We start from the raw sequence: 16,608 nt of genomic DNA, 5'->3' as shown, positions 1-16,608 counted from the left end.
GGAGTCACGAATGGGGCTGATACACCCTGCTGCATGGCACAGGCTACTACGGTTTAGAAGAGCAAGCAAGTTGGTCATTGATTGATCTTACTTCTTATTTTTGCCTTCAGCCCCATTTATTCCCAGCTGCATCATGAATTTGCCAGGCAATTTCAGTATCTCTGGCACAATCTCCCAGAATCACTGAGATTTTTTGGTTGGAAGGGGTCTTAAAGATGATCTATTTCCACGGCCCTGTCATTGGAAGGGACACCTTCCACTAGATCACTCCAGCCTGATCTTGAACACTTCCAGGGGGAATCCACAGCTCCTCTGGGCAACGTGTTCCAGTGTCCCACCGCACTCATAGTAAAGAATTTATTCTTTATATCTAATTACTCTCAATCTGGACACTACAGCTCCAAGCAAGCCAGGTCTGAACTGAAGGGTACAGCAGTGTTGCACTGGTAAGACTCAGATGATGGGCATGAATGTTAGCATGGATACTTCCCTAAGGAAACCTTATTTTTTTTGTTCTCCTTGCCTAACCAGTCCTTGGGTTTACCAGGTTATATGGTTAGGCTTTTTGATTGGCTTCATTTCATATAACAATACATATGTTGTCATGTGACTATCCATCTACAGAGAATTATTTTTTATTTACTTGATACAGCAAGGTGAGCATTTCTAGAGCATGATTAATCCTAATGACAGATTACTTAAAGAGGTCCCAACCTAATAGTTCCAATAAAATTTCATTGATGATTAAAGGGAGTCTGGGTGGTCGGGTCAGTTTCCAAATTTTACATTACAAACATTTAAAATAAAATTAATTCCATCCTCCACAGCCAAATTAAATGTGCAAGTCATGTTGTCCATAACAAAATAAAGTAAATACAGGCATACAACAAAATCCCAATGAATATCCCCAGTAATTTTTAAGTAGCAGATAAATATTTCAGGTAGCATGTTCAAAAGTTGTTGACATTTGCCAACCATGTCTTATTCACTAATGTCTATACTGACAGGCTGCTGACTGAATTTAAAGATTATATATCATCAATAGTAAGGTGAGGAGGACACAACTGCTAGTACGAATTAAAGTTAACTCCAGCTGCTGCCTGTATAAGATAACATTCCCTGTCCCTGCCACAGGTAAGCAACCTTACTCCCACTTCTGTGCTACCATCTTCATGGATACAGTGTTAGAAACTAATTCTGATGAAAAATTAGTAGTCCTCCTCTGGATTAGTTCTTTCAAAGTCAAGAAGCAGGAATATGCCACCACTGTCTGGGGATAGGTGAGGTCACCACTTCTGGCAGAAGCATCTACTTAGATCATCTTCAAGTGATTGTGAAAGCACAACCTTAGCTGCACGCAGAGTTAATTCTCATTATCTTCTGCATTGCCACAGCGTGTAACCACTCATTCTCAGATTCCTGCTAAAATGCAGTGCAAAACTCAACACTGAGTGTCATTTCTTAGTGTCTGAGAAGTCATCTGACAATGGGGGAAGGACAAAAAGGGCACTGAAGAGGCAAAAACATTGGTGTTCAAGAGTAAACAGAATCAAACCAGTGGAAAACTTCATTTTTAAGTGGGGAAAAGTTAAGTGAAGAAAACCTGCTTCCAGAACATCTCAGAATATCCTGAAAACTTTGTTCAAAACAGAAAAAAAGCAGACATCCAACATAAAGATCCCCTTTTGGCAAATTTTCTATTCCTGTTACAAAACACAGGGATTCAGATGCTACCAAAATAGTTGCAATTTTTCTATAAGTTTCTTAGAAATTTTCTCAGAAAATCCTATCTAAGGTGGATACATGTCAATGAAAAGTTTCCTAACATAGGTAAAGTTTAGCTACTGAAAACAAGACTTTATAATGAAATACATCTGAAGTCTGTAACACTAGGGAGTTTTTCCAGTGCCAGTATTAATACTTTTATTGTAGAAACCTGTGTGTGAAAACTCTGGTGTGGAAGTGAAAATCAAGCTGTGCAGAAAATACTGACTTTTTAAGTGTTCTTTCTGTAAGTGCTACATAAGCATCCATAAAATATCTATACCAAGTGCTATACAGTAACAATAAAAATATTAAGTACCTCCCATGTACTATTCATCCATGAAAACATGTATGGGATGCAAAATAACTGGTATTCACAAATAGCCCTGCAAGTTAAGCATATGGAATTTTCATGGTGCAGTTGCTTATGAACAAAAAATCTACGCCTCAGAAATAACTTCCAACTTTAGCTCTCATGTACAATAAATAAATGTTGTTTATTATTATTATTAATAGATATCACAGTATTTTGAGAGTGTCCAGTAAGGCATTGTATGGACATATAAAAAACATAGCCCTTGTCTTCAAGAGCTTACAGAATTAAGTCTGACCTATTTATCATAAAGATGTTGATTCATATATTCATAGGGATTTTCTGGAAGTAGTGTTTTAATTCCATGTTTCTCAAGAATACATATCACTTCAGGATCTTGTAGGTAACATACTGGTAAAAGTAAATTTACCACACACACCCCTCTAAGCCTGATGAAGGCCCAAGAGCTAATCAAAAACACTACAGGCCTTTTAGCAACAAATCTGAATTAATCAAATCATCCCTGCTGTTTTTTGTTAATGTTTGGACAATCTAGCTTTTCTGCAGAATGCTCTCACCGTCTGAGTAGAGGACAGGGAGCCAGAAACTCCTTGAGTTTTAATCCTGGCTCTGACACTGATTCTCTCTGTGGCTTTGGGCAAGGAGTCATTGTTCTATAGTAAAATGCTTGTATTGGCAAGATGATGAACTACTACTGTAGATGATCTAATAAAATTTTTCCATCTTTAATTTCTATGATTCTGTAATGCTAACAACATAAGTTTCAGCCTCTCATCTAAATAGAAGAGATAAATATCCAGTTTGCCTGCATGCAAAGAAGAATTAAAGTTATAAGATACAAAACTTCATAGAACTGAAGCTATAATGCATGATTAACATCTTGTTTAGTACCTTGATAATAAATAGCACCTATAGGAGCTGTGTAAAACAAGGCCAGATAGAATTTCCTTCTTTCCACTCTACTAATCATTGTCTGAGCTGCAGTTTGTTGGAAAATTCTGTCTCTAGCTAATTGTGTACCCGTATATTTTATTTAGGCATTTCTTCAGTGAAATGATTCAAAAGAGTAAAGCAACCACTAAGTGGTGAATTTTTTCTTCTGGGAAAGGTAAGGGAAGAGGGTAAGCACAACAGGGCACATTTCCAAGAGCAATGCTCACGCCAATGCACACAATGACACGGTCATTGTGGGAATGCCTGCACTTCCTAGCTGCTGCAAACAGCTCAGTTGCACCCACTGGTTGCTGACTGAAGATGAAGATTCTTATGGGGGGGCTCTAACTTGACCTAGAGAATGAACTGAAGAATAAGAGATCCAAGATAACCCTCCAAAAGTACAATTATACCAGTATGCTTCTGAAAGTAATTTAAAATTTCTAGGTTTAGAAAGACAGAAGACACAGAATTACAAAATCATAGAACTATAATTCTATGGTTTGGGTTGGAAGGCCAACCAACTAGATAGATGATCTAGTTCCAAACCCCCTGCAATAAGCAGGGACACCTTCCACTATGTTGGTCACAACTCCACCCAGCCTGGCCTTGAACACTGCCAAGATGGGACAATAAATGAATGATCTTGCACCTGTAAATATCCTTCATTCACTATGCAAAGAACACCAACCACAGTAACCATTGTAGTCTGCAGCTGTGGACTCATCCAGCCCAATGTATGTGCAAAAAACTCAAAGGTAGGACTGATAATCTGTAATAAATCTTGCTCTTCAGCTGTGCAACACCAATGCATCAGATGAAAGGAGACAGCAGAGAAGAGTAACCAGAATATGTTTCAGTGAAGGACAGTTACAAGAACACCTACCTCAGGACTTTCTCATTTTCCTAAGACACTGAAATTTGGCTTGCTCACACCGGACAGTGCACATGGACAACTATTACAGAACTAGTTGCTAGTGAGTTATACCAATATTTGGCAGGGATTTCCCTCTCATTATTTTAGTAGGATATATTGCTGTTTCCACAACTGAATTTTCTGTATTGACTTATTTCCTTTGATAAAGGATGACATCTTGGCCCTTGGCTCCATTGCTACACATTATAGCAAGCCAGATAAAGAGGGAAGAGGGATCCTTGCTTGAACTGTGGCCAACAAGTAGTTGGACTTGCTTTATTCCACAGAGAGTAAACAGGAGACAGCAAGATAGGGAATGCAGAGATGCACAGAGATAGATTGCTGTCATTCAAGGAGGATATGGTGATCTGCAAGATGAATGTTGTCAGACAACAATCTATCAGACTGCCAGGTGTAAATAGGGAGATGAAGATAATTATTGTCTCTCTACAAGTTACATTGCATTTTGAATTTCCTTATAATATGCCAACAGCCAGAGAGCTACTTGTTGAAATCCAGGGTTTATCTTGATATGAAAATACCAGCAATGATAATAGATTGCTCTTATAAACTGAATTTCTGCCAAATTAATTTTCAGTCCACAAGAAATGTCTTTGCCATACTATTTTATTAGATTAATATGATTTCTGTCAATAGACATTTGCTGCCTCAAATTATTCTGTAACAGCAAGACATTATTATGAAAAATACATATAATTACAGTTATTTACAGAAAATATAGGTGAAGCTGTTTGGTTAAGCAATTAGGACATCTACTGAGGAATGGTTGGTTAACCAATTATCACATTTTCTTAGAAATGAGTGCATAAACCTCAAGACATACCACAGTTAAAAGCTATTTCAGCCACTGGAAAACAACTGAAAGACATCTAGAAACCTCTGAAAAAGGATACACTTTCCCCCAGAAAAAAATTTATTTCATGCAAGTCACAAGAAAGTTATTATCCAAGCTAGGTCGCTGACAAGAGATGTTATTAATGATCCCATTGAAATTATTAATGCATTTAACAATCACTTTGCAAACTATAATATTATATCCTGGGAGAATACTGAATCATGCTGGTTACTTGGATGAAGATCAAATAAGCTTAGGATGAAAAGATCAGACTCTGAGAAAGTTTAGAGTATTTTGTGATTAATAAAAATTAAATGCCAGAACTACTTGATTTACATTTAAATCTACAAAGGTGTTGACTGAACTTTACCACATGATTTGGAGTTATACAATGAAGCACACCTCTGCACACACAAAATATCAACACAGGTAGAATACAATGATGAGTCTACTGCTATATTTATAGGCAAATATGCTGGAGGACTATTGTGTACCAGTGATGCATAACTGAAACTTCTCTCCAATTCACAAAATGGACCCCGCTGCAACACTTTAGTAATTGCAAAATCTTTCTCAATGATTTTTCAGTGGTCTTGGGAATCCAGAGAGGTCCAAGCTCACTGGAAGTTGACAAAAATGGTCCCATTTTTCAAAAAAGGCAAGAAGGAGGACCTGGGAAACTATAGGCTGGTCAGTCTCGCTTCAAGAGATTTTTAAAACCCAAAGAAATAAGTTTTCAAGCTGGCCATATCTATGAAAGCACCAGTGGGAACAGAGTAGTGTTCAAAGAGAGGGCCTGTTGCAAGAAAAAGGTCTGTTCAGCATTTAGTGAAACATACAGTTAAATTCTTCAACATACTACTGTTGAAGACAGGTACTACTTGACTATACTAATTTTCCATGCTGAAATGAGCACTGAATTAAAAAGGCAAGCCCCTCTAAAACTCACATATAAAAGAACTAACATACAACCTCAGTGCTACAGGTATTTCCCTGCTTCATGCCTACATTTTCTATTCTTTATCCATTCTTAAACTGTAATGAATAACCAGAGATAATTATCACATTTCTGTAATGACAGAGAACCTGCACATGCTAAGATAGTGGCATAATTTGATATTTATGAAATGCTTCTTTATTTATGAAGCATCTGTCTTGAAATTTAATTACCACCACCACAGTGTTTCATTACAATTCTAACACAGATAAATAATGAACAAGATTCCTACTCAGGCTATTAAAATTTGAGAAACGAATACCCTTTGATGAATTCAAAGCACTACCTCGCACAGCTACTGTATGAAAGTGTTAGTACTTTAGTTTATTTTTTGGTTTCCTATGTCAGTCAGAGAGGTTAAAATAGGAAAGCCAAAAGCTGGAAAAGAAACAAAATGAAAGAGGGACAAGGGAATGGGTGTGTGAAAACTTAGGGAGGCTTAGAGCAAAGGGTTCAGATTACAGTGCATAAAGAGGCCAGAGAAATATTAAAAAAAATTATGAAGTTTATAATATTAGACACAGAAAAAAAACGTCTAGAGAAACAGAATAAGAATAGATAGACCACAGATGTGGATGGGTGAAGAGAGAAAAAATAGGAAATGCCAGATCTTGTTTGCATGGAAGTCAATGGCAGAGCACTTGTTGACTACAGTGGGAACTGGAAGGGCCCACAGTGAATGAAAATTCATTCCCATGAGGATGGGAAAGGGTGGAGAACTGGCATTAATAGAAGGCTGAACACACATAAGGAAATTACAAGTTGAGAGCAGTAACTGAGGCCCAAGGAGACACAGTCAGAAGAGCTTCCATATATAAGGCTGTGGGGAAGCCAGGGGCTCTCGGCACATCACAGGACTGAGCACCTGACTGAGACCCAAACTCAAAAGCTCTCCCAACTTCAGCCACCAAAGACCCAAGAACTGGGAGCTTCACTGTTTTGGAATTTGGAAAGATCTCTGACTAAGTGTCAGGTCATGTCACCTCTGTGTCACATTAATTGGATGTATAAAAAGCTGGGATGGTTTGCCCTGTCAGCTGCTATTGCTATTGCAGTGAATGGACTGAGGGAGCTTTGAGCCATTGTGTGTAGCACAGGAACTGGTGTCTGCAGTGTGGGCAGCTCAGGGTTTTTGAACCAGCTTTCAGTCACCAAAAACTTATCTATTTCACTCATCCATACACTTTTACTCTGCATCTTGCATGGTTCTCCTTAAAGTCCTACTTTTTCATCTTTTTGCCCTCTTAGTCACAGAAAAAAAAATTGACCTAAGCATTTCCAAAAGCTCACAGAAATACAGACAGATAAAGGAAACAAGGCATCATTCTTGGGGTGTGTTTCTATTTTCAGGCTATGATTTTCTTAATCCTTGCCTTAGAGCCAGTTAACCTACTACCCCTAAGTCTCGTAAGTTGTTCATGAGCTACTAAAGATTTGTTATCTCACCAGCAAAGCACGTGTATCCATTCCCCCTAGTGGAAGATGAAAGCTTTCTGTTACTACAAATTACTTTGTCAGCTCAAGTGCTTAACAGCTGTGTTCAAGAACCCAGACCCACTGAAGACACTCGTGAGGATCCACCATATACGGCAGGATTGAATGTTCTGTGATTTTTTTTGGTCTGATTTTTGTTCCTGTCTTACTGCATTGCAAATGCAATGCTTTAGGAAGCTGTGATGTGCCTCCCCTGTGCATACACAGATACAACCAAAGTCCATGACAATGTAGTTCTTCCAAGACAAGCCAGGCCTGATTTAGTGCATGGTGCTCAAGGCTGTCTGTTGAATGGGGAGATCAGTCCGAGTTTTGCCATGAAACCTAACACTGAGACTGAAACACACAGGAGGCAGAAGTATGTCCTCAAGGTTAGAATAGTTAAAGCTTGCCTTGGGTAAATTGATTCTGTCACAGCTCCCAGGTGCAGGTCTCAGGTGCTGCTGGGAAAGTCAAAGAATCTGAGATTTTCTTAAGTGGACAACATAGTTGCTCTTTGTTGTGCAGTATGAAACTACACAGCAAGTGTACTGAGCTCTTACTCCTGTAACTATCAGTGAGACCAAAGAGGCCTCAGGATGAGCTCTACTCTTCACTTACCCTGCTCTTATAATTTCAGCTAAACTGTCAGCCTGGCCACTTCATGTTCTTTCCCTGTTTTATCTATAGTCTGTCATAGTTCTGAGACAAAAATAGTCTGTACTGGACAGGATTGTCACTAAGATGAAATCATTCTGAGCTCCTCTAAGACCCCTCTGTTTCAACCCAATCGTGCAAACACCTCATTTCCCTAAGAGTCTCAATAACCTCACAGTGTAACAAGAGTCTAAAATTCTACTTCTGCTTATTCACTGAGGTGCATGTCACTGTAAATAGAGCCCATTTCAATCTAAAATGCTTTCCTCAGCCTAATTTGGCTCCAGAAACTCCCATCTTTATCTATTAAAAGGCTTACTCCCACTGATGTGTGTTCAAAAACCCAACTGACCAAGAAGGTGGTGCCTCCTGTTAGGCAACAGTCTAGTCAATACGGCATTCCTTGGGGATGTAGGAGGTACAGTCTCAATTTTCCCTTTCTTCTGAGGTGAGTCATACTCAAAGCTTCCACACAATAGACTTTGGGGAATGAAAGGAAAGGAGAGTAAAACACTGGTTCCTTTTGAAACTCTGCCACAACATGAAAGGATGACGTTCATAAACTTTCTGGACAGGCAACAGCAGGACTGCATCAGAAAGCTCTGCAATCCATTTTAGGTTTTTCGTATTTTAAGGACTCTGTGGTGGTGTGTTTTTCTTTATGCATATTTTTGTAAACCCTGTTGGATGGTTTGTTCCTATTTTTCCCCTGACATGTATGCTTTTACCTGGGGTTTTCTCCTCCCTCTCCTAGGTGTCATTCACCCCCTAGACCCACCTGTTACCTCATCTACGTAATGTCAATCTTCCCTAGTCCATACCCTTGTTCCAGAGAATTCCCTGTCAGTCCTAAACCCCTCCCTGGATTCCCCTATTCCACAAAGCCTCATTGCTCCATGTGACCCTTTCCACTCCCTTTGTCTTCCCTATTGGTTGTCATATTTTGAGCCCCTCCCTAATCTCCTCCCTGTTGTATCCCTGATTGGCCAAAGAATTGTTTCCTCCCCTGTTCCTCCCCTGTTTAAGACTGTGCAAGACACAGGCTTCTTGGTTTTTTCGGGGCTGGGGAATAAACCCCTTTGAGAAGCACAGGAGAGCCTCCTCCATGTTCTTGGCCCCGATCCCAGGTGCCGAACCCCCGGTCAGAGCCAGGCCCTGGAGCCGCCACGCCTGGGGTGTGCCAGGGAGGGAGAGCTGGCTGGGGTTCTCAGGCATTGCCTCAGGACTCCTCACAGGAAAAAAACAGCCAAAGAGATATTCCTGAATTTGGGTAGCAGCTGCTCACTCATTTCCTCCTTCATTCTCAACTGCATGCTCCAGCCATTAAATATTGGTTCGCATTGTCTTCTTTCTTGCGTTATTGAATGGAACTTGCTTTAGAGCACAGTGCGATGGCTGCTGAACACACTTTTTATTCCTGTATCAGAGTGAGATTGAAAACTATGAAACCTGGATTTCTAAAATGTCAAGTGAATGCTTAACCAGTAAACTGTTGCACAACCAACATCACAGTAAGAGTACCCTCAAATACTTTGCTGCCTCCTCCTCTCATCAAATTCTGAAATAATAATGTTCCCTGCTCTTTATTCTACTCTAGATACTTCACCAAGAACGAGGGATAGACTTCTGTCCAAAGTCTCCAATGTGCAAGGATGTGTGATCTCATATTCTTGAGTAAGATTAAGATTTTGCAGTGGAAAGACTTTAGGTGCATTTTTTTCTTTTCAGTAACCCTCTATGTGTCATCTCTCGACAGCAGTGTACTCAACATGAGAGTCAATCCACACAGCCCTCTGAAATATCTTTACTCTTCCTTTACAACACATGTAGAGTTTGGGCATGTAACTCCAGGGTTCTGAAATCCTGTCTGCAGTCACATATGCTCTTTGAACTGATTCATTGGCATTAATGCAAGAATCCAGTAGAAATATTTCTGTACACAGTAAAATTTCTATATTCAGGACAGGGTTTGGATGGCACATAATAAATAATTTATACGGTCATATATATTGAAAAATGAGACTGTGAAGAACTACCAAATAAAGACCAATCTTCAATGAGCACCATTTTTCATAATCATTAATGAGGCTGGAGTTCTGTAGAAGTGGGCTGCCTAATTAAAAGTGCTATGCAATATAAACTGGTATCACGTCACGTCTATATACGGAGAGCAAACTTGTGTTGGAACAGCATCTTCACTGTTTGCACTTCCTATTTTCCTCACATCCTTTAGTAAGGTTTTTTAAAATGTCGGTTGAGACAAAGAAAGAAAATAATTGAAAATTGATATAAGATTGAGATGCAGACACAGAACATCTCCATATGTCTACTGAGTGAAAAACAGACAACACTGTACTGCCTGCAGGTGTTGAAAAGCTGTCTTGGATTTCTTTTTTCTTTTTCTTCCAATGATTAAATATATATATATATATATATATATATATGGGATGAAGCATTCATTGTAATTATTATATTGCAACAGGGTGTTGCACTACAGTGATAATCGTACCCACTTTACAGAGCTTTCATGAAGCTTAATGAATTTATTGTCCTGGTCTTGCTTTATGTATGTTCTTTCAATACTGATTTTATAACACATACACAACTAAGACATTAAACAGATCTCTGAATTTTCCAATAAAAATATTTTGAGAAGTACACACACTGCATACCCTGTGATTTTAGCTTAAACTTCAGTACAATACTGTTAAGTCAATTTCTTATGCATTTGCCCCAGTCCTGCCACTCCCCAGGCCATCATTTTCAAATTGAGTGTCAATGATTCCCAGTGGTCTTTATTAATTCTCTTTTTTTTTTTTCTTGAAAGACCAAAGATTAAAGCTGAATCCATGAGCTATTATCAGATGGGAAATATTAATTTACTAAAGCATCTGAACATTTGGAGTAAATTTGAAAACAGAACCATCTGTTATATAAACTAATCCAGTAGACTCCACACTTTGTATAGCCAGCTGCTGTCAAGTAACAGATTATGAAACCAAGTAATAAATCTTAATTCAAAAAATGTTTCTCCATTTGAAAGGTTTGAAATTTTATTTTTCCTTTCTTGTTTTAATGTAAACTTGATGCAAGTTGGCAGAACTCTCTGACCTGTTGAGGGGCTCTAGCATTCACTGGGATCCCCGTGGGAGGCTGTGGATGCAGTCTCAGAGAGGTCAGCTGCAAGGCACGGCCTCTGATACCAGTCTCTTCTGTGCATCAGTCACTCATACTGTGACAAAAGCTGCTCAGCCTTCTTTTGACATGGGCACCCCAAAGTGACAAAATCCAAAACAAGGATTGTATCCACCTTTTCTAGACTAGTCAAAATAAAGAAAATAATCTTTCCTGCAGCCAAGGTTTAAATGAATAGTTCAGAATCCTATCCATCCTGGTTTGTAATCACTGCTAAAAAGACCCCTTGCAACAGTCAGCATTCAAATGGAGTACAGATGAAGTTTCCCTCTTTCTGGTATGATGGTTATGGGTCCATGTACCAGCCACCAGCAGATGATTCATACCAGACGCCAGGAACCACTTTGTTCATGGCAGCTGGCTCAACACGTGGCACTTGACAGTTCCTGCATCTAACATCACTAGGTCTGTCCTTTCTTCAATGACATGGCAGAGAACCCTTACATTTTAGTTTTCAGGAATTGTCTGTGTTCTCTATCCACATCACAACAACCTAAAAGAATTTGTGCAACCCATCTGCCTTCTTTTTAGATTAATTTATGCATGTGTGTGTCAGTGTGACATTCAACAAGGGAAAACTTTATATATCCATTTATATGTATGTTTTTACTAAATTGGACAGAATTAGACCATAAGGATCCCAAACAAGGTGTGTTTCCCAAGTACAAGAAGTCTCTAATATACGGTTCTTAATATCTTAACCCAAAATTAAACAAATGTCACATAATATCAGAAGAAAAACAGTAATTTTGGTAGATGCTGTGAAAATATTTTCAATTTCTCATTTTTGTCTTCAGAGTAGATCAGCTACAGATTTGCCAACAGATAGAAACACATTCTTATTCATTTTACTAATTATGACCTGTAACAAAATGTGGGCATTAGTAGATGAGGCACTGCAAACTCACTGGGGTTTAGGTTGCTTTGGTTTAGCTCAGTTTGCAGCTCAGTGTTGTAAGTCAACAATCAGATTAAACAAGGAAGAAAACTTTTCAAAGCATCATGCTGATATACAGTGAAAAGAAAGGAAAATACTGAAAGAAGCTTTTAAACTCCTTCCCTACTCTCCATTTTTGTATGAAGAACAGTACGTTACTTTTCCAGGGCTTCTGCTGCCTTCAGGTATCCCACCTGGAAAGTGACATACTAATTGTTTTGAGCAAAGGAAGCAGACTCTTTTCCTAATGTGACATATCTGATTGTATAATTGGACAAATTGTATGACACTTCATATTTTAAATGGAAGAACTATACTGTTAACAGAACTCCTCTCTTTCTTTCATAACTTCTTTACTTCTCTGAACAACATAATCAAAGACTGATTAATCTATTGCAGCATTCACTGAATCATGAATCACCCAGACTGCTTAATTCACTGTCCAAGATAGTTTTTGGAATACAGTGTACAACTGTTTTTCACTTAGGGGAACACTTTTTGGTGGAATAACATCACTGACAATCTAGCCATGTTAGTGATTAAGCGATTCAGGGTTATATCATCTAGCCATTTGTCAGCCCTCCGTATTTCACAATTAAGTACAAAATTCTGAGTTTCTAGCCTGCGTGAATTAGACACATTCTATGCAAACTTTTCCAAAAGTTTGCATACTCTTAAAAATTCTAAGTAGCAAGAAGAAATTGCCCATGGAAAACTACTCAAAGACATCTGTTCTCCCATCGATTTATTCAACAATCTCCCGTTAACATGTACACCAATGGGAGAATAGGCTCTGCAGAATGCAAGAAAAATGCGTTTCACTAACTAAATAAATTCCTTTATATATTGTGGCAAGACAAATAAATAAACCCAGGGATTTACAGACAGCCACCTTGGCTGACATTTCAGAGAGCTGGAGCCTTTAGCAATATTTTTTGCTTAACTCCATCCTAACAAAGCCCTATCTCTTCTCCCAAAACCTCATTTCTCAATTCTCCCCTGCTCTCCTCTTTCAGGCCCACTTCCCAGTTTCTTTCTCTTTTTCCTTCCAAGGTGTGATTGCTCTCTTTGCTCCCCAAAGTCTCCTTCTTGATTGTTTTTCTCTGCTTTAATGAGTCCAAGGCTTCGCTCTACTCCAGAAATGCATTTACCCTTTTTGTTCCCAAGCACATCTGTCTCCTCCCAGCTTTCTCTCCTGTTCTGACCTTCCTGTGCTTCAAGACATATTTTTGCCAAGTTTATTTCCCCTCTGCCTCTCTAGCCTCTTTTTTTTTCTATTTTTTTTCTACTCTTAGTGCACTAAAACTATGCCTCTATTTCTTCTTTTATTTTCCCTTTAGCAGTGACAAACTAAAACTTGAGAATTCAGATTAGTAAGAGCAATAAAATAGCAGTCATTGTCCTATTTTTTTCAGCCTAATATGTAGAGCAAAGAGGGAGGCTTTTAAAAACTGATCCAATCTGGACTCAGCTAAAAACAATAGCAACTTTCAAGCCTCATCTGTGATATTTTATACATAGTCAGAAATTCATATGGAAATGCCATTTGATATGAAACTTACATTTTCTAATCCAATCATGAAATAGTCAATGCTGAATGTAGTAATAGCTATTTATGCAATTCAGATTTGATAATGTAATATTATGTAATAAATGTAATAAATGCTAATTCTTGAAAGTCTCTTGTCCTGTAGGTTTGTTATTTCTTTCCTGTATACTCTGGTATATGATAAAAATTTAAATTTCTACTGACTCTGAAATGAACAACATTTCTGCCTTGTCCTTCACTGGTAGACATTATTAAAAAATTCCATTTTAATATTTTGGTCAAAATCTACATTTTATAGGCTATTTGCAGATTACTTTAAATTTTGCTTTCCATCTAACAAAGAAATTAATTTGTACCAGAGGAGAGGGGGTCCTTCCCTTTCTCGATGTGCTAATAAACATTTAGCTAGTTGATTCACTGGCAACAAGATTAGAATATAGGCCAACACAACAGATACTTCATATTTAAATTCATTACTTTCTTAGTGCTCTATGCTACATTCCTTAGCCAAGCAAAACTCCTACTGACTTCCTGTATCAGGTCCATCCTTATTATTTAGCAGATTGACAGAACCAGAGTGGTACCATCTATTACTACTGGCAAATAACATTTGAATTCATCTTCCTCTTATTCACAGGATGACTCATTCTGTGTCGTACACACTTCATTTTTGATTTATGTAAGACGTACGTTTTAAAATCCTTTCCGAGACTCAATTATTTAATCTATTTTTGTCATTCTATTCATTCGCTTATTCAAGCCATTTTGCATTAATGATCAGACTCTATTCTTCTTCATTATTTAGTATTATTTGGTATAATGGAGTTTGTGCCAACTATGACTTTTGGATAAAGCTTCTGGATGAGTGACACATTTACTGCTGAAAGTTAAAACATATAAAACTTCAGACAACAAAAAAAGAGCAAGGTATTTGTAGAAGTACTGTCTAGTTTTGAACACTGTAATTGTGATTTGAGCCAAGTTAGTAATAATAGTGTGCTTTACCCAGCTATTTGTCTCCATACAAGAAAAAATGTTATCCCAAATAAGTTAATACTGAGAACTAGAAATGTAGCTCTATTCAATTTCTGAAATACTCTGAACCATATTTCACAGGGAATGGGAGGTGTTACTTTAGCAGAAGTCTCATTTATTAAGAAACAAAATATTCTCAATCTTATTAATAAGATTGTCAATATGTATGGTCTACTTTTTCTGTAGGAACGTAGTCCCATGAAAAGTGAAGAATGCTCAGCTATTTCAGACTTCTGCTTTGCATGTCCTGCATATGGTTTCCTGTAAACAATTGAATGCCAAGACAACTGTCAAAACTTTCTCACAGGCTCTACAGAAGTGGAAACAAAATGAGCTTATTTCAAAGAACCGCCCTTGCCATACTTCTCTGCTACCTGTGTACACAACCAATTGGTCACAACCTCAGGAAAAATGTCAAGGTTAAATTCTTGTGCACTGTGGTCCACAAAACAACATTTTTGCTTAATCAGACAGATTTTCTGACTGCTTCGGTCACGTAAGTCATGACAGTGGAACACTGACATCCTAGACTTCGTAGTTTGTGAAGAGTGCATGGAAAGTGTAGTTCTTGAAAGTCATTTCACAGAATGATAGACTCATTGGAACTGGAAGCAACCTCTGGATATTGTCTGTCAAACCTCTAAAAATATCAGCTGTTCTCCCCTTGCACACCACCCTTTTGGTTTGAGTAGGGTCAACTAAAGATCCTTGTTTGGTACTCTGTCCAAACAATGTCTCCAAAAGTTGGAATGTCTCAAAAAAAAGAGACTGCAATATCTATGGGCAACTTCTTCCAGCCTTTGAACACACTCACACTGAAAACCTTTCTCTTATGTTTTACCTAAATATATTTTGTTTCAGCTTGTTTCCTTCCATTGCTTGCTCTCTTTTAGCAGGGTATCAGTGAGAAGAATCCAACTTCATTCCCGCTCCTTCTCCCCTTTTTCCACTTTGAAAATATCCCTCTAAGACTTCTCTAGGTTTAAAAATTCTAGTTCTCTGTCTCTCATCCACATGTCAGATGATCCAGTATCTAAATCATCTTCATGTCCTTTACTGGCATGTATAAGAGTATGTGCCAGTTTATAGGGGAGTTCAGGACTGGAGTGGATAAAGGAAAAAGAACACTTCCCCTCCATCCTCTGGAAGTTATTTGGCTAATACAGCCCAGAACTTGGCAAGCCTTCTTTGCCACAAAGTCACAATCTTAGCCCATGATCTACTTGCCCACCAGAACCTTCAGGGCACAAAGTTCTTTTCTGGAAAGCTGATTTCCTGCTGGTTGGTCTCCCTCCTGTGTTGGTGAATGGGATTATTCCTTTGTTCTGGTTCCGGTCAGGACAGGGTTGTATTTTGCAGTAGCCAGGAGAGGGAATGGCCAGGACCCAGTGGTTATTCCAAACCACTCCAGGTGGGGAAGGGAATCTCTCGTGGGGAGAAGGGGCTCCTTCCAGTGGGGTAAAGCATGGCAGAGGTGGGGTAAAGCATGTGTGGTAGCCTGTTAGAGCCAGAGGAGCAGTGGGGCAGCGTGGCAGCAGGAGCTGTCTGGAGTGGTCTATGGTTGGGTGTTGCTGCACTGAGCAATAATATTTTCTTTTATTCTACCCTCTGTCATTAGCATTGTTGCTGTTTGTTTACTGATTTCATTGATGCTTCCGGTAAATTGTTCTTACCTCAGCCCATGATCTTTACCTTCTGTGCCTACAGTTCTCCCGTACAGCCCATTGCAAGGAGCAAATGAGAGGTGTGTACCTTGGAGTGCTTTCAATGGGAAGAATTAAGCTGGAGAACACCGTTTCTAAACCATGAAGCTTCACAGGACTTTACATTTCTCTCTGTTAGAAATCATGAGATTTCTGTCGAGCCATTTCTCCAGCCTGTCAAGGTCTCTCTAAAAGGCAGCACAACCATTCAGTGTGTTAATCATTCTAATTTTGCATCAGCCACAAACTTGCTGAGTGT

The sequence above is a fragment of the Prinia subflava genome, chromosome 4, assembly GCF_021018805.1.
Source record: "Prinia subflava isolate CZ2003 ecotype Zambia chromosome 4, Cam_Psub_1.2, whole genome shotgun sequence".
NCBI lineage: Eukaryota > Metazoa > Chordata > Aves > Passeriformes > Cisticolidae > Prinia > Prinia subflava.
The sequence above is the reverse complement of the archived record's forward strand: the minus strand, read 5'-3'. Positions refer to the sequence as shown.